The following is a 19,848-nucleotide window of genomic DNA, read 5'->3' as shown; positions in this document are numbered from 1 at the left end:
TGTGGAGGAAAGGGAACCCTCCTGCACTGTTGGTGGGAATGTAAATTGATACAGCCACTATAGAGAACAGTATGGAGGTTCCTTAAAAAACTACAAATAGAACTACCATACGACCCAGCAATCCCAATACTGGGCATATACCCTGAGAAAACCATAGGTCAAAAACAGTCATGTACCAAAATGTTCATTGCAGCTCTATTTACAACAGCCAGGACATGGAAGCAACCTAAATGTCCATCGACAGATGAATGGATAAAGAAGATGTGGCACATATACACAATGGAATATTACTCAGCCATAAAAAGAAATGAAATGGAGGTATTTGTAATGAGGTGGATGGAGTTAGAGTCTGTCATACAGAGTGAAGTAAGTCAGAAAGAGAAAAACAAATACAGTATGCTAACACATATATACGGAATCTAAGGGGAAAAAAAAAAAAAAGAAAAAAGGCCATGAAGAACCTAGTGGCAAGACGGGAATAAAGACACAGACCTACTAGAGAATGGACTTGAGGATATGGGTTGGGGGGTGAGATGTGACAGGGTAAGAGAGTGTCATGGACATATATACACTACCAAATGTAAAATAGATAACTAGTGGGAAGCAGCCGCATAGCACAGGGAGATCAGCTCGGTGCTTTGTGACCACCTAGAGGGGTGGGATGGGGAGGGTGGGAGGGAGGGAGATGCAAGAGGGAAGAGAAATGGGAACATATTGTATATGTATAACTGATTCACTTTGTTATAAAGCAGAAGCTAACACACCATTGTAAGGCAATTATACTTCAATAAAGATGTTTAAAAAAAAAAAAAAAGAAAGTCCATTTCTGTAAAGCAAAAAAAAAAAAAAAAAATCTACAAACAATAAATGCTGGAAAGGGTGTGGAGAAAAGGGAACCCTCTTGCACTGTTGGTGGGAATGTAAATTGATACAGCCACTATGGAGAACAGTATGGAGGTTCCTTAAAAAACTAAAAATAGAACTACCATACGACCTAGCAATCCCAGTACTGGGCATATACCCTGAAAAAAACATAATTCAAAAAGAGTCATGTACCACAATGTTCATTGCAGCTCTATTTACAATAGCCAGGACTGGAAACAACCTAAGTGTCCATCGACAGATGAATGGATAAAGAAGTGGCACATATATACAATGGAATATTACGCAGCCATAAAAAGAAGCAAAATTGAGTTACTTGTAGTGAGGTGGATGGACCTAGAGTCTGTCATACAGAGTGAAGTAAGTCAGAAAGAGAAAAACAAATACCGTATGCTAACACATATATATGGAATCTAGAAAACAACAACAAAAAAAATGGTCATGAAGAACCTAAGGGCAAGAAGGGAATAAAGACGCAGACCTAGTAGAGAATGAACTTGAGGATACAGGGAGGGGGAAGGGTAAGCTGGGACAAAGTGAGAGAGTGGCATGGACATATATATACACTACCAAATGTGAAATAGATAGCTAGTGGGAAGCAGCTGCATCGCATGGGGAGATCAGCTCGGTGCTTTGTGACCACCTAGAGAGATGGAATAGGGAGGGTGGGAGGGAGGGAGACACAAGAGGGAAGAGTTATGGGGATATATGTATATGTATAACTGATTCACTTTGTTATAAAGCAGAAACTAACACACCATTGTAAAGCAATTATACTTCAATAAAGATGTTAAAAAAAAGACAACAGATGAATGGATAAAGAAGATGTGGTATGCATATACAATGGACTACTACGCAGCCATAAAAAAGAATGAACTTTTACCATTTGCAGCAACATGGGTGAACTTGGAGGGCATTACCCTAAGTGAAATAAGTCAGATAAAGACAAATATTATATAATATCACTTATATGTGGAATCTAAAACATACAACAAACTAGTGAATATAACAAAAAAGAAGCAGACTCACAGATATAGAGAACAAACTAGTGGCTACCAGTGGGGGGGAAGGGCAACATAGGGGTGGGGAGTGGGAGGTACAAATTATTGGGTGTAACACAGGCTCAAGGATGTATTGTACAACACGGGGAATGTAGCCAATATTTTGTAATAACTGTAAATGGAAAGTAAACTTTCAAAATTGTATAAAAAAATAATAATTCTTACAAAATAAAACATTTCCCAGTTTCTTGATGAGATTCAAGGAAAATATTTCAGTGAACAAAATTTAAAAATTCATAATAGAAACAATAAATAAATATTAAAGTCACATTTTATATGTGGTTCGTCTAGAGCTTCTCTTCTTATAACAAATATTTTTGAAGATGAAGTTAACACCTGAAGTATTATCTTTTGATCAGTACTGATTCAGAGGCAAAGGGCTATTTTCCTTAACTATCATACTATCTAATTAAACTCTATACTTTGCAATTAAAAAATTCTGATTCCAATGGAAGTTGATAAATAGCAAAATATATAACATAAGTATCATATATAATTTGCTTCTTATCAGTCAGTCATTTGGCTATTTAGTAAATACTCTTTTGTGTCCAGGTTTGTTCTGAGTTCTGAGGAAATGTGCAAGTAGTATAAAAACATGATTTAAACTTCAACGGATTTCCTGTGTAATTGGGGGGAGGGATGCAAAGCACAATTCTTATTATATCATTTCAGAAACCTCCTATGATCCCTCTCTTACTATCCAATGACATCATTACACACTCCCACGGTATTTAGGGGCTTCCACCATGTGCCTGCTTCCCACAATTCTCTTTGATATACTCTAAAGTCCAGGCAACCCATGGCTACCTGGTACTTTGTGACAGTCCCTCACCGAGCTCCGAGCTCCGTGCCTGTGTTCAGACAGCGCCTGCCAATTAGAAACCCCCTTCTCTCAACACCTCCTGTCTTCTTCCTCAGTTCAACGAAATCATTGTCTTTTCCTTACTGCCTTCTAGGTAGAAGTAATTCTTCCCTTGTCTGAATTCTTTTAGCTCTATTTCTCACTGTATTTTTCTTATTCAACATAGTTTCATAGATACTTCTGTGTATTTCTTATTTGCCCCACTAAAATTACCCTAAAGCATTTCAAATAGCTTGTTTTCTACATATCTCCATACCCATTGTCTAACTCAGTGTCTGGTTTATAACATGTACTCAAACCCAGTAGTTGAATAGATGAATGAATGAATAAATGAGTACTTGAAATAATTAGGGAATAATTAAGAATAATAATTGTGTAGCAATGGATGCAGAGAACTAGGAGGGTAAAAGATATTGGAAGGAGGGAGTAAAATAGCTTGAATGTGGGCTGGGCTAGTCTAAGACTAAATGGAGGATTTAAACGTGATTTGGGCCTTTAAGGATGATCAGGTCAAACAATGGAACCAGAGCGGCTAAGAACAATCCGAACCAGAAGTCTGGCTGACTGATTAGAAGAGAAAAAAGAAATCAAAAGGCAGGCTGTGAGAGGAAAGTTTCAGGAATTACCTCATGTAAGGCTGAGCAGGAAATACACAAACTACAAGATAAAACCTGATTAGTTGGAATCCCAGAAATTAAACTCTGTTTCTAGCACACAGGCTGTTTGCAGAGAAGAAATACATTCAAGACAAAAGAATGGGTTTTGAATTGAGAAGGGCTGGGTTTGCTTTCAGTTTCACTATCTATTGTTTTTGTTGGGCATTGGATTCTCCAACCCTCCACTTTCTCATCCATAAAATGGGAGTTATAATTCCCACCCAATTGGGTTGTGTGCAGGTTAAGTAAGATGGTATGTGGAAAGTGCTGGGCACGTATAAGGAGCTCAGTAAATGGCAAGTCTGGTTAATTTGCTCTGGGCTCCAATTTGAATATTTGTTAGGTATGATTGTCCTTAAGCCATTTGTGGCCAGAGGGTCTCTGAGACTTGAAGCCTGTTCCTAATTGTTCTACAAGAAGGCTTTCTGGAATCGATGTGGAGACCCTAAAAGAGGTAACGACGATTATGATGACAGAAGAACTTATAGGGGCTAATATTTATTGAGTGCCTATTATGCACTAGCAACCATGCTAAGTGCCCATAAGATTTATTGCATTTAATCCCAACAAAAACGCATATGGTAAATAAAGCAACTGACACTGGTTTTTGGGTTTTTTCACAGGGATTCTCTTGGAAGAAAATGTATCTGGATCTCAGGAATCCCAGTCAATGGGAATATAGCAGAAGTCGGAAGAGGGAGTCCAGGGGCAGTGAAAAGGCACGCAGATTCGGAAGCTTACCCTGACAGTGGAATCCAGGATACAGTAGTTACAAGGGGCGGTAATCTCAGATTCAATCCAAGCAGGCCTCTATACCGGGGACCCCAATCCTGCAAGCCGCCAGGGTACAGGGAAATCTAAGCAGCAGGCACTACTCAAAGCCAGACAGGTGGTGGCGCTGTGATTCTCAGCGGGACCCTTACGGTAGCAGGAAGCATGATACAGCCGTCTTGGGGAAGGAATTGTTATGAATTAGGGCAAGAATGGCCAAATTTTTTTCTTTTGTATAATTTCTGAGCAAGCAGATGGTTGTCTAAAGCCTTGTGCTTGAGACCAAATTTAGGCTAAGCAATAAAGAATATCATGATCAATTAGTGATGTCTGCCACGAGGCACGAGGGGAAGAAGTGGCAGCAGACCAGTTCTGACTCTTGGGTTTAAGGGAAGAATCAGGATAGACTTGAAGATAAAGGAAGAAGAGATATATAAAAAGAGACCTTGCATAATTTTTAGGGGATACAGGGAAGGAGAGACTTGGGGCCCATCAATCCTGCTCAGAACTGAATAGAGGGAGTATGCCTAGGGTAATTATATATATCTCCTTTCCCCAGTCTGTTGCCTTCTTAAGAATTGACTGTAGTGTTTTAACGCCCCAGCTGCCCATGTTTCCCCAAAGTAAAGGCTTGGAATTAGGTGCCCCATGTTTCCAATTTGTTATTTATAAAGATCCATGAGCTTCTCAGAAAAAAATTCAGTATGCATTCTCAGGAGATAATGATATTAAAAAAACAAATATATATATATATTTCTTCTATATATAAATATATATAGAGAGAGAGACAGACAACAGGAAGTTAAACACATTAAGTATTTATTATTTTTTATAACTGAATTTGGTAGTGCTATTGTTCGAAATACATCAAAATAGTAATCGTATTTTGCTAAGAGACCTCTTCGAGAACTATATTTAAATTTCAATATAGTTGTATTTACCTATTTAAGTAAGAAAATACAAATGGCAGCAAAAAGAAGAAAACATCTCAAAAGTCTTTCAATATATATTACAGCAAATTATTCTTCTTTTTAAGTGAGGAACAGGGAGGTGGCTATTTGAACATTTTTTATCCTTGAAACCACATTCCTGTGGCATTACTCAAATTAAATCCTGCAGTCCTTGGAAGTGGAAAGAGAAAATGACCATATTAAAACCAAACAGAAAATAAATCTGGATCTTTTTATTATATTTTTCTAGGTCTGTAACTTCCCAACCTGTTCTGTTTGTGAAAATAGACAAATATAACTCTCTACAAGAAGAAGCAGCTGTCAGTCTCACAAGTCCTCTTTCTTAAAGCAGCCTTTGTTTTGAGGGACCAAGAGTAAGGTGACTATATGCAGACATGCCTATTTGAAAACCCTTGTTCTATTGTGGTAACCTCCCAATTTATGTCTTACTCTAGGAGAAAGAAAGAAAGCCACATATGAAACAGGTTTTTAAAACATGTTTTTTCAGAAAAGAAGAAGTCATGTCAGGAAAAAAAAGCAGTATAGTTAGAATGATTGCATAGCTTTTCTAATTGTGTTGTTTGATTGAACAACTTTTGAACAATTTTTTTTAACATCTTTATTGGAGTATAATTGCTTTACAATGGTGTGTTAGTTTCCGCTTTAGAACAAAGTGAATCAGTTATACATATACATATGTTCCCGTATCTCTTCCCTCTTGCATCTCCCTCCCTCCCACCCTCCCTATCCCACCCCTCTAGGTGGTCACAAAGCACCGAGCTGATCTCCCTGTGCTATGCAGCTGCTTCCCACTAGCTATCTATTTTACATTTGGTAGTGTATATATGTCCCTACCACTCTCTCACCCTGTCACATCTTACCCCTCCCCCTCCCCATATCCTCAAGTCCATTCTCTAGTAGGTCTGTGTCTTTATTCCCATCTTGCCACTAGGTTCTTCATGACCTTTTTTTCCCCTTAGATTCCATATATATGTGTTAGCATACTGTATTTGTTTTTCTCTTTCTGACTTACTTCACTCTGTATGACAGACTCTAACTCCATCCACCTCACTACAAATAACTCAATTTCGTTTCCTTTTATGGCTGAGTAATATTCCATTGTATATATGTGCCACATCTTCTTTATCCATTCATCCGATGATGGACACTTAGGTTGCTTCCATGTCCTGGCTATTGTAAATAGAGCTGCAATGAACATTTTGGTACATGACTCTTTTTGAATTATGGTTTTCTCAGGGTATATGCCCAGTAGTGGGATTGCTGGTCATATGGCCGTTCTATTTTTAGTTTTTTAAGGAACCTCCATACTGTTCTCCATAGTGGCTGTATCAATTTATATTCCCACCAACAGTGCAAGAGGGTTCCCTTTTCTCCACACCCTTTCCAGCATTTATTGTTTGTAGATTTTTTGATGGTGGCCATTCTGACCGGTGTGAGATGATATCTCATTGTAGTTTTGATTTGCATTTCTCTAATGATTAATGATGTTGAGCATTCTTGCATGTGTTTGTTGGCAATCTGTATATCTTCTTTGGAGAAATGTCTGTTTAGGTCTCCTGCCCATGTTTGGATTGGGTTGTTTGTTTTTTTGATATTGAGCTACATGAGCTGCTTGTAAATTTTGGAGATGAATCCTTTGTCAGTTGCTTCATTGGCAAATATTTTCTCCCATTCTGAGTGTTGTCTTTTGGTCTTGTTTATGGTTTCCTTTGCTGTGCAAAAGCTTTTAAGTTTCATTAGGTCCCATTTGTTTATTTTTGTTTTTATTTACATTTCTCTAGGAGATGGGCCAAAAAGGATCTTGCTGTGATTTATGTCATAGAGTGTTCTGCCTATGTTTTCCTCTAAGAGTTTGATAGTATCTGGCCTTACATTTAGGTCTTTAATCCATTTTGAGTTTATTTTTGTGTATGGTGTTAGGGAGTGTTCTAATTTCATTCTTTTACATGTAGCTGTCCAGTTTTCCCAGCACCACTTACTGAAGAGGCTGTCTTTTCTCTATTGTATATTCTTGCCTCCTTTATCAAAAATAAGGTGACCATATGTGCGTGGGTTTATCTCTGGGCTTTCTATCCTGTTCCATTGATCTATAATTCTGTTTTTGTGCCAGTACCATACTGTCTTGATTACTGTAGCTTTGTAGTATAGTCTGAAGCCAGGGAACCTGATTCCTCCAGCTCCGTTTTTCTTTCTCAAGATTGCTTTGGCTATTCGGGTTCTTTTGTGTTTCCATACAAATTGTGAAATTTTTTGTTCTAGTTCTGTGAAAAATGCCATTGGTAGTTTGATAGGGATTGCATTGAATCTGTAGATTGCTTTGGGTAATATAGTCATTTTCACAATGTTGATTCTTCCAATCCAAAAGCATGGTATATCTCTCCATCTGTTTGTATCATCTTTAATTTCTTTCATCAGTGTCTTGTAGTTTTCTGCATACAGGTCACTTGTCTCCTTAGGTAGGTTTATTCCTAGGTATTTTATTCTTTGGGTTGCAATGGTAAATGGAGTGCTTCCTTAATTTCTCTTTTGGATTTTTCATCATTAGTGTATAGGAATGCAAGAGATTTCTGTGCATTAATTTTGTATCCTGCTACTTTACCAAATTCATTGATTAGCTCTAGTAGTTTTCTGGTAGCATCTTTAGGATTCTCTATATATAGTGTCATGTCATCTGCAAACAGTGACAGCTTTACTTCTTCTTTTCTGATTTGGGTTCCTTTCATTTCTTTTCCTTCTCTGCTTGCTGTGGCTAAAACTTCCAAAAGTATGTTGAATAATAGTGGTGAGAGTGGGCAACCTTGTCTTGTTCCTTATCTTAGCAGAAATAATTTCAGTTTTTCACCGTTGAGAACAATGTTGGCTGTGGGTTTGTCATATATGACCTTTATTAGGTTGAGGTAAGTTCCCTCTATGCCTACTTTCTAGAGGGTTTTTATCATAAATGGATGTTGAATTTTGTTGAGAGCTTTTTGTGCATCTATTGAGATGATCATATGATTTTTATCCTTCAGTTTGTTAATATGGTTTATCACATTGATTGATTAAGCAGTGTCACAAATATTGATGCATTGTATGATAAAACCAAATGCAGTTCATGAATTTCCCAATTAATCTATCCTTTCCTAGGCATCACTTCATTTGGCTATAAGTGTAAAGTAATCTTTATATATATAAAGTAGAAATACAAAGTGGAAATGTGAGAGAGAAGTTCATGTTCTCATCTTTCTGAGACCCTTGGCTACCCCAGATATACATTTTCTCTTTAATCTTTTACAAATTAATCTTTCTCTCCACCTCATCAAAATGTATCAGTCAAGGTTAAAGGAAAACAGCATGGGTCTATATTTAGATGAGAGATTTAAAGAGGTACTTGCAGTAAGCTAGTATAACTATTATTGATACAGTGGTTGTGTTGGATTACAGAGGGAGTCCTTGAAATGTCTTCCAAACATAAATCAGCTTCAAAACATATTTTTCCCCCAACTAGTATATCTTAACTGCCTTAAACACAGGAGCATTTCAAGTGCAATGTGAAACCTTTCGAGTTGTTTTATATTAATTTATGCTTGTCAAAACATTATTTTCAAGTAATTAATTATAGGCAAATGTTCTCCTGAGCTTTCCCCCTTAAGGAAATTAAAGTGAAAAGGTCAAATTGTAGTCAGGCTATTTAATTCAGAGTTGTAACTTGATCAACTCTCATTTTAAAGTGTATGTTTCTCTAGTCGTTTCTCCCATCTTTTCATTCTGTATCATCCTTTGCAATTGTATTTATCTGTCAATATTGCATATTTTTAACCAAAAACTTTAACAGACTGATGAAAATATAAACAGGTTTAGATATTTGAGAGTGTGCCTAAAATATTGTTCACATCATATTTATATGTAAACATGTATTATATATACATATGTGTGTGTGTATATACACACACACACCCACACACATATGTATATAGAAAGTTTTAGCCTTAGCAAGATACTTCTCCATTTCCTTTTACCTAGAAATGGAAGAGAGATGACTTTCCTGTAACTGATAGTGTCCACATCATCCTTGCTTCCTTACCTTTTGGTTTTGGCCAATGAGAAACAGCATACCAGGAGATCAGCTGGAGGTCAGTGTATTAATCTGCCCATTCCCTCCCTGTCCTGCTGTGGTTTGGACAGCAGTTGCCAAAACCTATCAGGCTACCTGTGTCAGACAGCCTCTCTTCCAGAGTGCAACCTCTTCCCAGGCTTGAAAACACTACTTCATCCTCTTGAGCCTTCAGTTCTATGAGTGGTAACAACTTCTCATTGTTGCAAAAACCTAACTGCCTCACCATCCCTTGCTGTATTTTACCCCTGCCAATACATCTGTAAACTATCCTTTCATTAGGTTCTCTTTAGTTGCATCTTTTTAAGGGTGCCATCTCTTTCCTCCTTGAACATAGACTGACGTGTTCCCATGTGACCCCAGGACATAGACCCTCAGTGTAGGTTCTGGATTGGTTGTCATGAGCCCCTGACAATTTTCTTAATAAGAGGAAATGTGCCATAGGTAAGCTATAGCATACAAAGGCATTATGTTAACTCAAATTATCACCAACCATAGCATGGGGTAGAGTACAAGCAGAGAACAAGGCTTGGACACATTGTTATAGCTTCAATGACAATGACAAATCTATAGGGTTGATATAACTATTTCTGACTGCCTTGAGAAGTTTTTTAAAAAAGATAAACTTAAATTTTTTTTAAAAAAAAGATAAACTTAAATTTAAAAAAAATTAACTAATTAATTTATTTTCTTTGGTTCCTCTGGGTCCTAGTTGTGGCAGGTAGGCTCCTTAGTTGTGGCATGTGAACTCTTAGTTGAGGCATGCCTGTGGGATCTAGTTTGCTGATCAGGGATTGAACTCGGGCCCCCTCCATTGGGAGTGCGGAGTCTTAGCCACTGTGCCACCAGGGAAGTCCCTAAACTTAAAGTCTTAAACATCCAAATCAAGGTTTAGGGGGAGAATCTAAAATTCTCTATAATGTCCTTAAATAAAATCTTTGTCTCATGTAGCCATAGGAAAGACATAGCTAAGGATCTTACCCAAGATCTGGTTGTACAGATTGCCGAGTTTGCAAAACCAATTAAATAGTAATCATATCAAGGTACACTAAGGTAAAGGCCTTGGTTGGGGAAAAGTGGAATTCTGAAACAGTATGAGAGCATTTGGGCAGGAACAGACCATGTTGAGAATGCTAAAACCACCAAATCTCTCGGACTCTTCCTTGCCAACTAAAGCCGCCTTTCAAAAAACAATAATTGCTGGAGAGGGTGTGGAGAAAAGGGAACCCTCCTACACTGTTGGTGGGAATGTAAATTGGTACAACCATTATGGAGAACAGTATGGAAGTTCCTTAAACAACTAAAAATAGAGCTACCGTATGATCCAGCAATCCCACTCCTGGGCATATATCTGGAGAAAACCATAATTTGAAAATATACATGCACCCCAATGTTCATTGCAGCACTATTTACAATAGTCAGGACATTGAAGCAACATAAATGTCCATTGACAGAGGAATGGATAACGAAGATGTGTTACAGGAGATTGGTTGAAGATGGCAGAGTAGAAGGACGTGTGCTCAGCCCCTCTTGCGAGAGCACCGGAATCACAACTAACTGCTGAACAATCATTGGCAGGAAGACACTGGAACTCACCAAAAAAGATACCCCATATCCAAAGACAAAGGAGAAGCCACAATGAGACTGTAGGAGGGGCACAATCACAATAAAATCAAATCCCATAACTGCTGGATGGGTGACTCACAAACTGGACAACACTTATACCACAGAAGTCCACCCACTGGAGTGAAGGTTCTGAGCCACACGTCAGGCTTCCCAACCTGGGGGTCCAGCAATGGGAGGAGGAATTCCTAGAGAATCAGACTTTGAAGGCTAGTGTGATCTGACTGCAGGACTTCGACAGGACTGGGGGAAACAGAGACTCCACGCTTGGAGGGCACACACAAAGTAGTGTGCACATCAGGACCCAGGGGAAGGAGCAGTGACCCCAGGGGAGACTGAACCAGACCTACCTGCTAGTGTTGGAGGGCCTCCTGCAGAGGCGGGGGGTGGCTGTGGCTCACCGTGGGGACAAGGACACTGGCAGCAGAAGTTCTGGGAAGTACTCCTTGGTGTGAGCCCTCACAGAATCTGCCATTAGCCCCACCAAAGAGCCCAGGTAGGCTGCAGTGTTGGGTTGCCTGAGGCCAAACAACCAACAGGGAGGGAACCCAGCCCCACCCATCAGCAGTCAAGCAGATTAAGTTTTACTGAGCTCTGCCCACCAGAGCAACAGTCAGCTCTACCCACCACCAGTTCCTCCCATCAGGGAACTTGCACAAGCCTCTTAGATAGTCTCATCCACCAGAGGGCAGACAGCAGAAGCAAGAAGAACTACAGTTCTGCAGCCTGTGGAAGGAAAACCACATTCACAGAAAGACAGAGATAATGAAAAGGCAGAGGACTTTGTACCAGATGAAGGAACAAGATAAAACCCCAGAGAAACAACTAAATGAAGTGGAGATAGGCAACCTAACAGAAAAAGAATTCAGAATAATGATAGTAAAGATGATCCAGGACCTCGGAAAAAGAATGGAGGCAAAGATCGAGAAGATGCAAAAAATGTTTAACAAAGACCTAGAAGAATTAAAGAACAAACACCTAGAAGAATTAAAGAACAAACTAACAGAGATGAACAATACAAAACTGAAATGAAAAATACACTAGAAGGAATCAATAGCAGAATAACTGAGGCAGAAGAACGGTAAGTGACCTGGAAGACAGAATGGTGGAATTCACTGCTGCGGAACAGAATAAAGAAAAAAGAATGAAAAGAAATGAAGACTGCCTAAGAGGCCTCAGAGACATTATTAAATGCAGCAACATTCACATTATAGGGGTCCCAGAAGAAGAGAGAGAGAAAAGACCAGAGAAAATATTTGAAGACAGTATAGTCGAAAACTTCCCTAACATGGGAAAGGAAATAACCACCCAAGTCCAGTAAGTGCAGAGAGCCCTAGACAGGATAAACCCAAGGAGAAACATGCTGAGACACATAGTAATCAAATTGACAAAAATTAAAGACAAAGAAAAATTATTGAAAGCAACAAGGGAAAAACGACAAATAACAAACAAGGCAACTCCCATAAGGTTAACAGCTGATTTCTCAGCAGAAACTCTACAGGCCAGAAGGGAGTAGCACAATATGTTTAAAGTGATGAAAGGAAACAACCTACAACCAAGATTACTCTACCCTGCAAGGATCTCATTCAGATTTGATGCAGAAATCAAAAGCTTTACAGTCAAGCAAAAGCTAAGAGAATTCAGCACCACAAAACCAGCTTTACAACAAATGCTAAAGGAACTTCTCTAGGAAGGAAACACAAGAGAAGGAAAAGACTTACAATAAGAAACCCAAAACAATTAAGAAAATGGTAACGGGAAAAGACATATCAATAACTACCTTAAATGTAAATGGATTAAATGCTCCAAACAAAAGACATAGACTGGCTGAATGGATACAAAAACAAGATCTATATATATGTTGTCTACAAGAGACCCACTTCAGACCTAGGGACACATACAGACTGAAAGTGAAGGGATGGAAAAAGATATTCCATGCAAATGGAAATCAAAAGAAAGCTGGAGTAGCAATACTCATATCAGATAAAATAGACTTTTAAATAAAGAATGTTACAAGAGACAAGGAAGGACACTACATAATGATCAAGGGATCCATCCAAGGAGAAGATATAGCAATTATAAATATATATGCACCCAACATAGGAGCACCTCAATACATAAGGCAAATGCTAACAGCCATAAAAGGGGAAATTGACAGTAACACAATCATAGTAGGGGACTTTAACACCCCAATTTCACCAAAGGACAGATGATCCAAAATGAAAATAAATAAGGAAACACAAGCTTTAAATGACACATTAAACAAGATGGACTTAACTGATATTTATAGGACATTCCATCCAAAAACAACAGAATACACTTTCTTCTCAAGTGCTCGTGGAACATTCTTCAGAGTAGATCACATCTTGGGTCACAAACCAAGCCTTGGTAAATTTGAGAAAATTGAAATCATATCAAGCATCTTTTCCGACCACAACTCTATGAGATTAGAAATCAATTACAGGGGGAAAAAAAAAGGTAAAAAACACAAACACATAGAGGCTAAACAATACGTTACTAAATAACCAAGAGATCACTGAAGAAATCAAAGAGGAAATCAAAAAATACCTAGAGACAAATTACAATGAAAACATGATGATCCAAAACCTATGGGATGCAGCAAAAGCAGTTCTCAGAGGGAAGTTTATAGCAATACAATCCTACCTCAAGAAACAAGAAAAATCTCAAATAAACAATGTAACCTTACACCTAAAGGAACTAGAGGAAGAAGAACAAACAAAACCCAAAGTTAGCAGAAGGAAAGAAATCATAAAGATCAGAGCAGAAATAAATGAAATAGAAACAAAGAAAACAATAGCAAAGATCAATAAAACTAAAAACTGGTTCTTTGAGAAGATAAACAAAATTGATAAACCTTTAGACAGACTCATCAAGAAAAAGAGGGAAAGGACTCAAATCAATAAAATTAGAAATGAAAAAGGAGAAGTTACAACAGAAACCGCAGAAATACAAAGTATCATAAGAGACTACCACAAGCAACTCTATGCCAATAAAATGGACAACCTGGAAGAAATGGACAAAATCTTAGAAAGGTATAACCTTCCAAGACTGAACCAGGAAGAAATAGAAAATATGAACAGAACAATCACAAGTAATGAAATTGAAACTGTGATTTAAAATCTTCCAACAAACAAAAGTCTAGGACCAGATGGCTTCACAGGTGAATTCTATCAAACCTTTAGAGAAGAGCTAACACCCATCCTTCTCAAACTCTTCCAAAAAATTGCAGAGGAAGGAACACTCCCAAACTCATTCTATGAGGCCACCAACACTCTGATACCAAAACCAGACAAAGATACTACAAAAAAAGAAAATTACAGAAAAATATCACTGATGAATATAGATGCAAAAATCCTCAACAAAATACTAGCAAACAGAATCCAACAACACATTTAAAGGATCATATACCATGATCAAGTGGGATTTATCCCAGAGATTCAAGGATTCTTCAATATATGCAAATCAATCAATGTAATACATCATATCAACAAATTGAAGAATAAAAGCCATATGATCATCTCAATAGATGCAGAAAAAGCTTTTGACAAAATTCAACACCCATTTATGATAAAAACTCTCCAGAAAGTGGGCATACAGGGAGCCTACCTCAATGTAATAAAGGTCATATATGACAAACCCACAGCAAACATCATTCTCAATGCTGAAAAACTGAAAGCATTTCCTCTAAGATCAGGAACAAGACAAGGATGTCCACTCTCACCACTATTATTCAACATAGTTTTGGAAGTCCTAGCCTTGGCAATCAGAGAAGAAAAAGAAATAAAAGAATACAAATTGGAAAAGAAGACGTAAAACTGTCACTGTTTGCAGATGACATGAAACTATACATAGAGAATCCTAAAGATGCCACCAGAAAACTACTAGAGCTAATCAATGAATTTGGTAAAGTTGCAGGATACAAAATTAATGCACAGATAGCTCTTGCATTCCTTTACACTAACAATGAAAGATCAGTAAGAGAAATTAAGGAAACAGTCTCATTCGCTATTGCAGCAAAAAGAATAAAATACCTAGGAATAAATCTACCTAAGGAAGTAAAAGGCCTTTACTAAGTAAACTATAAGACACTGATGAAAGGAATCAAAGACGACACAAACAGATGGAGAGATATACCATGTTCTTGGACCGGAAGAATCAATATTGTGAAAATGACTTTGCTACCCAAAACAATCTACAGATTCAATGCAATCCCTATCAAATTACCAGTGGCATTTTTTACAGAACTAGAAAAAAAAAATCTGAAAAATTCTATGGAGACACAAAAGACCCCGAATAGCCAAAGCAGTCTTGAGGAAACAAATGGAGCTGGAGGAATCAGACTCCCTGACTTCAGACTATACTAGAAAGCTACAGTAATCAAGACAATATGGTACTGGCACAAAAACAGAAATATAGATCAATGGAACAGGATAGAAAGCCCAGAGATAAACACACCTATGGTCCACTAATCTATGACAAAGGAGGCAAGAATATATAATGGAGAAAGGACAGTCTCTTCAGTAAGTGGTGCTGGGAAAACTGGACAGCTACATGTAAAAGAATGAAATTAGAACACTCCCTAACACCATACACAAAATTAAACTCAAAATGGATTAAAAACCTAAATGTAAGGCCAGACACTATAAAACTCTTAGAGGAAAGCACAGGAAAAACACTCTCTGACATAAATCACAGCAAGATTTTTTTTGATCCACCTCCTAGAGCAATGGAAATAAAAACAAAAATAAACAAATGGGACCTAATGAATTGTAAAAGCTTCTGCAAAGCAAAGGAAACTACAAACAAGACGAAAAGACAACCCTCAGAATGGGAGAAAATATTTGCAAACAAATCAACGGACAAAGGATTAATCTCCAAAATATATAAACAGCTCATGCAGCTCAATATTAAAAAAACAAACAACCCAATGCAAAAATGTGCAGAAGACCTAAATAGACATTTCTCCAAAGAAGACATACAGATACCCAAGAAGCACATGAAAAGCTGCTCAATATGTCACTAATTATTAGAGAAATGCAAATCAAAAGTACAATGAGGTATTACCTCACACTAGTTAGAATGGGCATCATCAGAAAATCTACAAACAACAAATGTTGGAGAGGGTGTGGAGGAAAGGGACCCTCTTGCACTGTTGGTGGGAATGTAAATTTACTCAGCCACTATGGAGAACAGTATGGAGGTTCCTTAAAAAACTAAAAATAGAAGTACCATATGACACAGCAATCCCACTACTGGGCATATACCCAGAGAAAACGATAATTCAAAAAGACACACGCATCCCAATGTTCATTGCAGCACTATTTACAATAGCCAGGTCATGGAAGCAACCTAAATGCCCATCGACAGACAAATGGATAAAGAAGATGTGGTACTTGTATACAATGGAATATTACTCAGCCATAAAAAGGATGAAATAATGCCATTTGCAGCAACATGGATGGACCTAGAGATTGTCATACTGAGTGAATTAAATCATACACATACAAATATGATATCGCTTATATGTGGAATCTAAAAAAATGGTACAAGTGAACTTATTTACAAAACAGAAATAGAGTCACAGATGTAAAAAACAAACTTATGGTTACCAAGGGGGAAAGGTGGGGGGAGGGATAAATTGGGAGATTGGGAATGACATATACACACTACTATATATAAAATAGATAACTAATAAGGACCTACTGTATAACACAGGGAACTCTACTCAATACTCTGTAATGACCTATATGGGAAAAGAATCTAAAAAAGAGTGAATATATGTATATGTATAACTGATCCACTTTGCTGTACAGCAGAAACGAACACAACATTGTAAATCAACTATACTCCAATAAAAATGTTTTAAAAAAAGCAACCTTTCACTTTCTCTAAGACAACAGAACTCCCCTGCATAAAATAATTTCAGAACTTTACCTATGGCATTTTCCTTCAAGATGAGGTACTGATTCTCCTCAGGATCTGCCCTATACCCCCTTGCTTCCAGATCCTAGTAGATCCCCGTGTAACATGGGTAGAGAAGGTCGGCTCCAGGAGGAGATAGCATGGACACTGAAGAATTGTAGGGTCTGACTAATCTGTAGTGATGATTCTGGAGACCTTGCATGGAAGTGGATTCCAAGGGTGTTAAAACAAAGAGAATGAAATGGACATTGGATTGGACCAAATTCATCAATGGGGGTGAACATTTCTGTGAATTGGACTTAACATGCTGCTTCAAGCACTTGACAATGGTGCCAAGCATTTGCTGAATTGTTAAACAAAGCCTTGACTCAATGAACTTATAGCCAATACGGTTGAGAAATTCTGGCATACTGTAGAGAAAGGAGTACAAGGCTTAAGGATGTGAGAATACTGGAAAAACCTATTATGTTTAATCTGCTCACCTCCTCTCTAATGATATCCTCCAGAGGGACCGGTGGACCCTTCTTCCCCAAGACATTCATTTGGTGACAGCAGCCTTCGAAAGACAGTTTCTCATTTGCCCCTAGAACTGGAAGAGATTGAATGCCTTAGCCTGGCACACCGAGCAATTACGTAACCAGTTCTTACTGTCATGAACTGATGTTATCTGTTCCACAAATCATAAACTTGGACTTGGATAACACCATTCTATTATTACCTGGAAATGGTGTATGAGACCAAGTGTAAGCAAGTCCATAAAGAACAAATAAATTACATAAGCAGATGGCTCAGAATCTCAGTAGGCTCTGGTAACAAAATTCTCTCCCTTGGAACCTTCCAACCTAAGAGTGACAAATATGTTCCACTTTTGCTAGTACCCGACTACCTCACCATCCTTTTTGGGATCCTTAGCCCTGCCCCAGACTCTGTAGGTAATCTCTTCACTACATTCTTTTCAGTTAAACCTCTTTTGAGTAAACTAGCTATCTGCTACCTGCTGGGACCCTGACTGATTCACTGTACAAAATACACACCCATGCGTGAACATACAAGTGCTCGTGTGCACATGTGCACACATACACACACACACAACATTCTCATTATCCAAGATTATGTCAAAAGAATAAAAGGAGCCTGAATGGGTCAAGAGAAATAGTGTGCTGTTGTGAAAAGGAAATGATCTCTTGAGTTACATAACCTGAGATGTAATACCCAGCGTCATTTGTCTTTGGTTAATGGGTAAGAGAAAAGTAAATTCCTTTCCCCTTTGAACCTCAATTTCTTAGTCTGTAATAAAGAAACTAATAGTAGCTCACTGATTCATTGTGATGATTAAATTAAAAATGTAATGACATGTAAAGCAGCTAAAATCATGGGTTGTATAGTCAATGTTATTTCATTAGTTGTAGAAGTAACATAGAGGATCATTTATCCAGGAATCTAAACAATGGAAGCATCCAAACTATGGAATTTATGTCAAAGCATTTGCTTTAGGAGCATTCATTTCTTTAAAAATCACAGCAGTCTAATAACTGAAGAACAAGTTGCTATGGTGCATCTCCATGGTAACGGTGAATTTCCGCCAGACAGCCAAGGGCCATCCAGCATTACAATCCACACTGTCCTCACAGCATGGTGGAAAGCACAGTGGGTGAGTTCAGCCACATCTTGGTGATCTGGCTGGTACAGCATGACTTGTGAGAGAGTTTGTAAACAACATGGCCATTCGTTACATGCTTTACCACGTCATTTTATGATCATTTCTCCTGAAGGTGAAATATCAAAATTTTAGGAATAATTGATTGAGAAGAGTTTGGGTCCTTGACATTCCAGATAAACAAATTTTTACCTCACGTGCTTTGCAATTGCTGGCTGCTGATAAAATCTATCACCTGGAAGTCTGCAGGGGATTATTTTCCCCCTAAAAGAAACATGATGTCCAATGAGAAAATTGTGTTTCTATTTAATTTAGTTTAGCCCTGTCTTGTTACTATAAAAAGATTTTCAAAAACTTACAAAAATACACAAATGGGAAAAAACTAAACAGATGAGCAAATCTGAGTGAAGGGGAAATAAGGATAGGAAAATAAAACAAAGCTAACGGAAAGGTTAGTACATAAAACGAAGTCATAAATTATTATGCACTTATTAAAGTTGAACCACAAGTATGTCTCTAAAATTTCTGGTAGCTGAAAAGGAGGAGAAACATTGGTTACAGGATTCACAGAATGGATGAGTTTAAAATAAATCAGCTGCCCAAGAGACACTGCATTTCCTAGTAATAAAAACTTCGAGTAATTTCTCTATGGATCAACATAAGGGAGACCACAGGAGATTATGTCCTTCACAACATTATCTACAATAAATATAATAAATGAGTGTCATCTCAGATAACAATTTCGTGTAACTTTCTTAAATGTATTCAATAAAAGTTAATCTATGAAGGTCAAACAGTCTAGTCAAAGTTCATAGGATATGTATGGTCTTATTTGGAAGGAGAATAAATGTAAAACACTTAGAAAAAATTAATGAAATATTTACCCATTGTTAAGAATTAACAGAGAATTCAAGTTGATATTCTTATGATCTAATCTAATAACTTGAATGGTAGAGATTTGGTGTTGCTGAACTAAAGACAGATCCATATGCTTTGATCATCAGTTAAATGGTGGAAGATAGGTTTACCCACATCCAAGAAAGTTAAGAACCCAACTAAGACCCATGGCTGACCAACTGACCATCCTAACTTTATAAGAGGTAGACAGAGGATTTACAAGGAAGAACAAGGATTTGACATGAGAAATCTTGTAATTAAATAATTGCTGTAAATGTTCTGTTGCTCTTTTCCATTTATTTCCAATTTATACTCTTTAAGAAGCCTTTCGATTAGAGGCTGAACCGGCACAACAGGTTTCCAAAGTATGCGGTGCTTCCTTTCTTCTTTCTTCACTCTGACATTAATTGGTCTCCTATTATAGGTCAAGCA

Source organism: Balaenoptera acutorostrata, chromosome 5, assembly GCF_949987535.1.
Source record: "Balaenoptera acutorostrata chromosome 5, mBalAcu1.1, whole genome shotgun sequence".
Taxonomy (NCBI): domain Eukaryota; kingdom Metazoa; phylum Chordata; class Mammalia; order Artiodactyla; family Balaenopteridae; genus Balaenoptera; species Balaenoptera acutorostrata.
The sequence above is the reverse complement of the archived record's forward strand: the minus strand, read 5'-3'. Positions refer to the sequence as shown.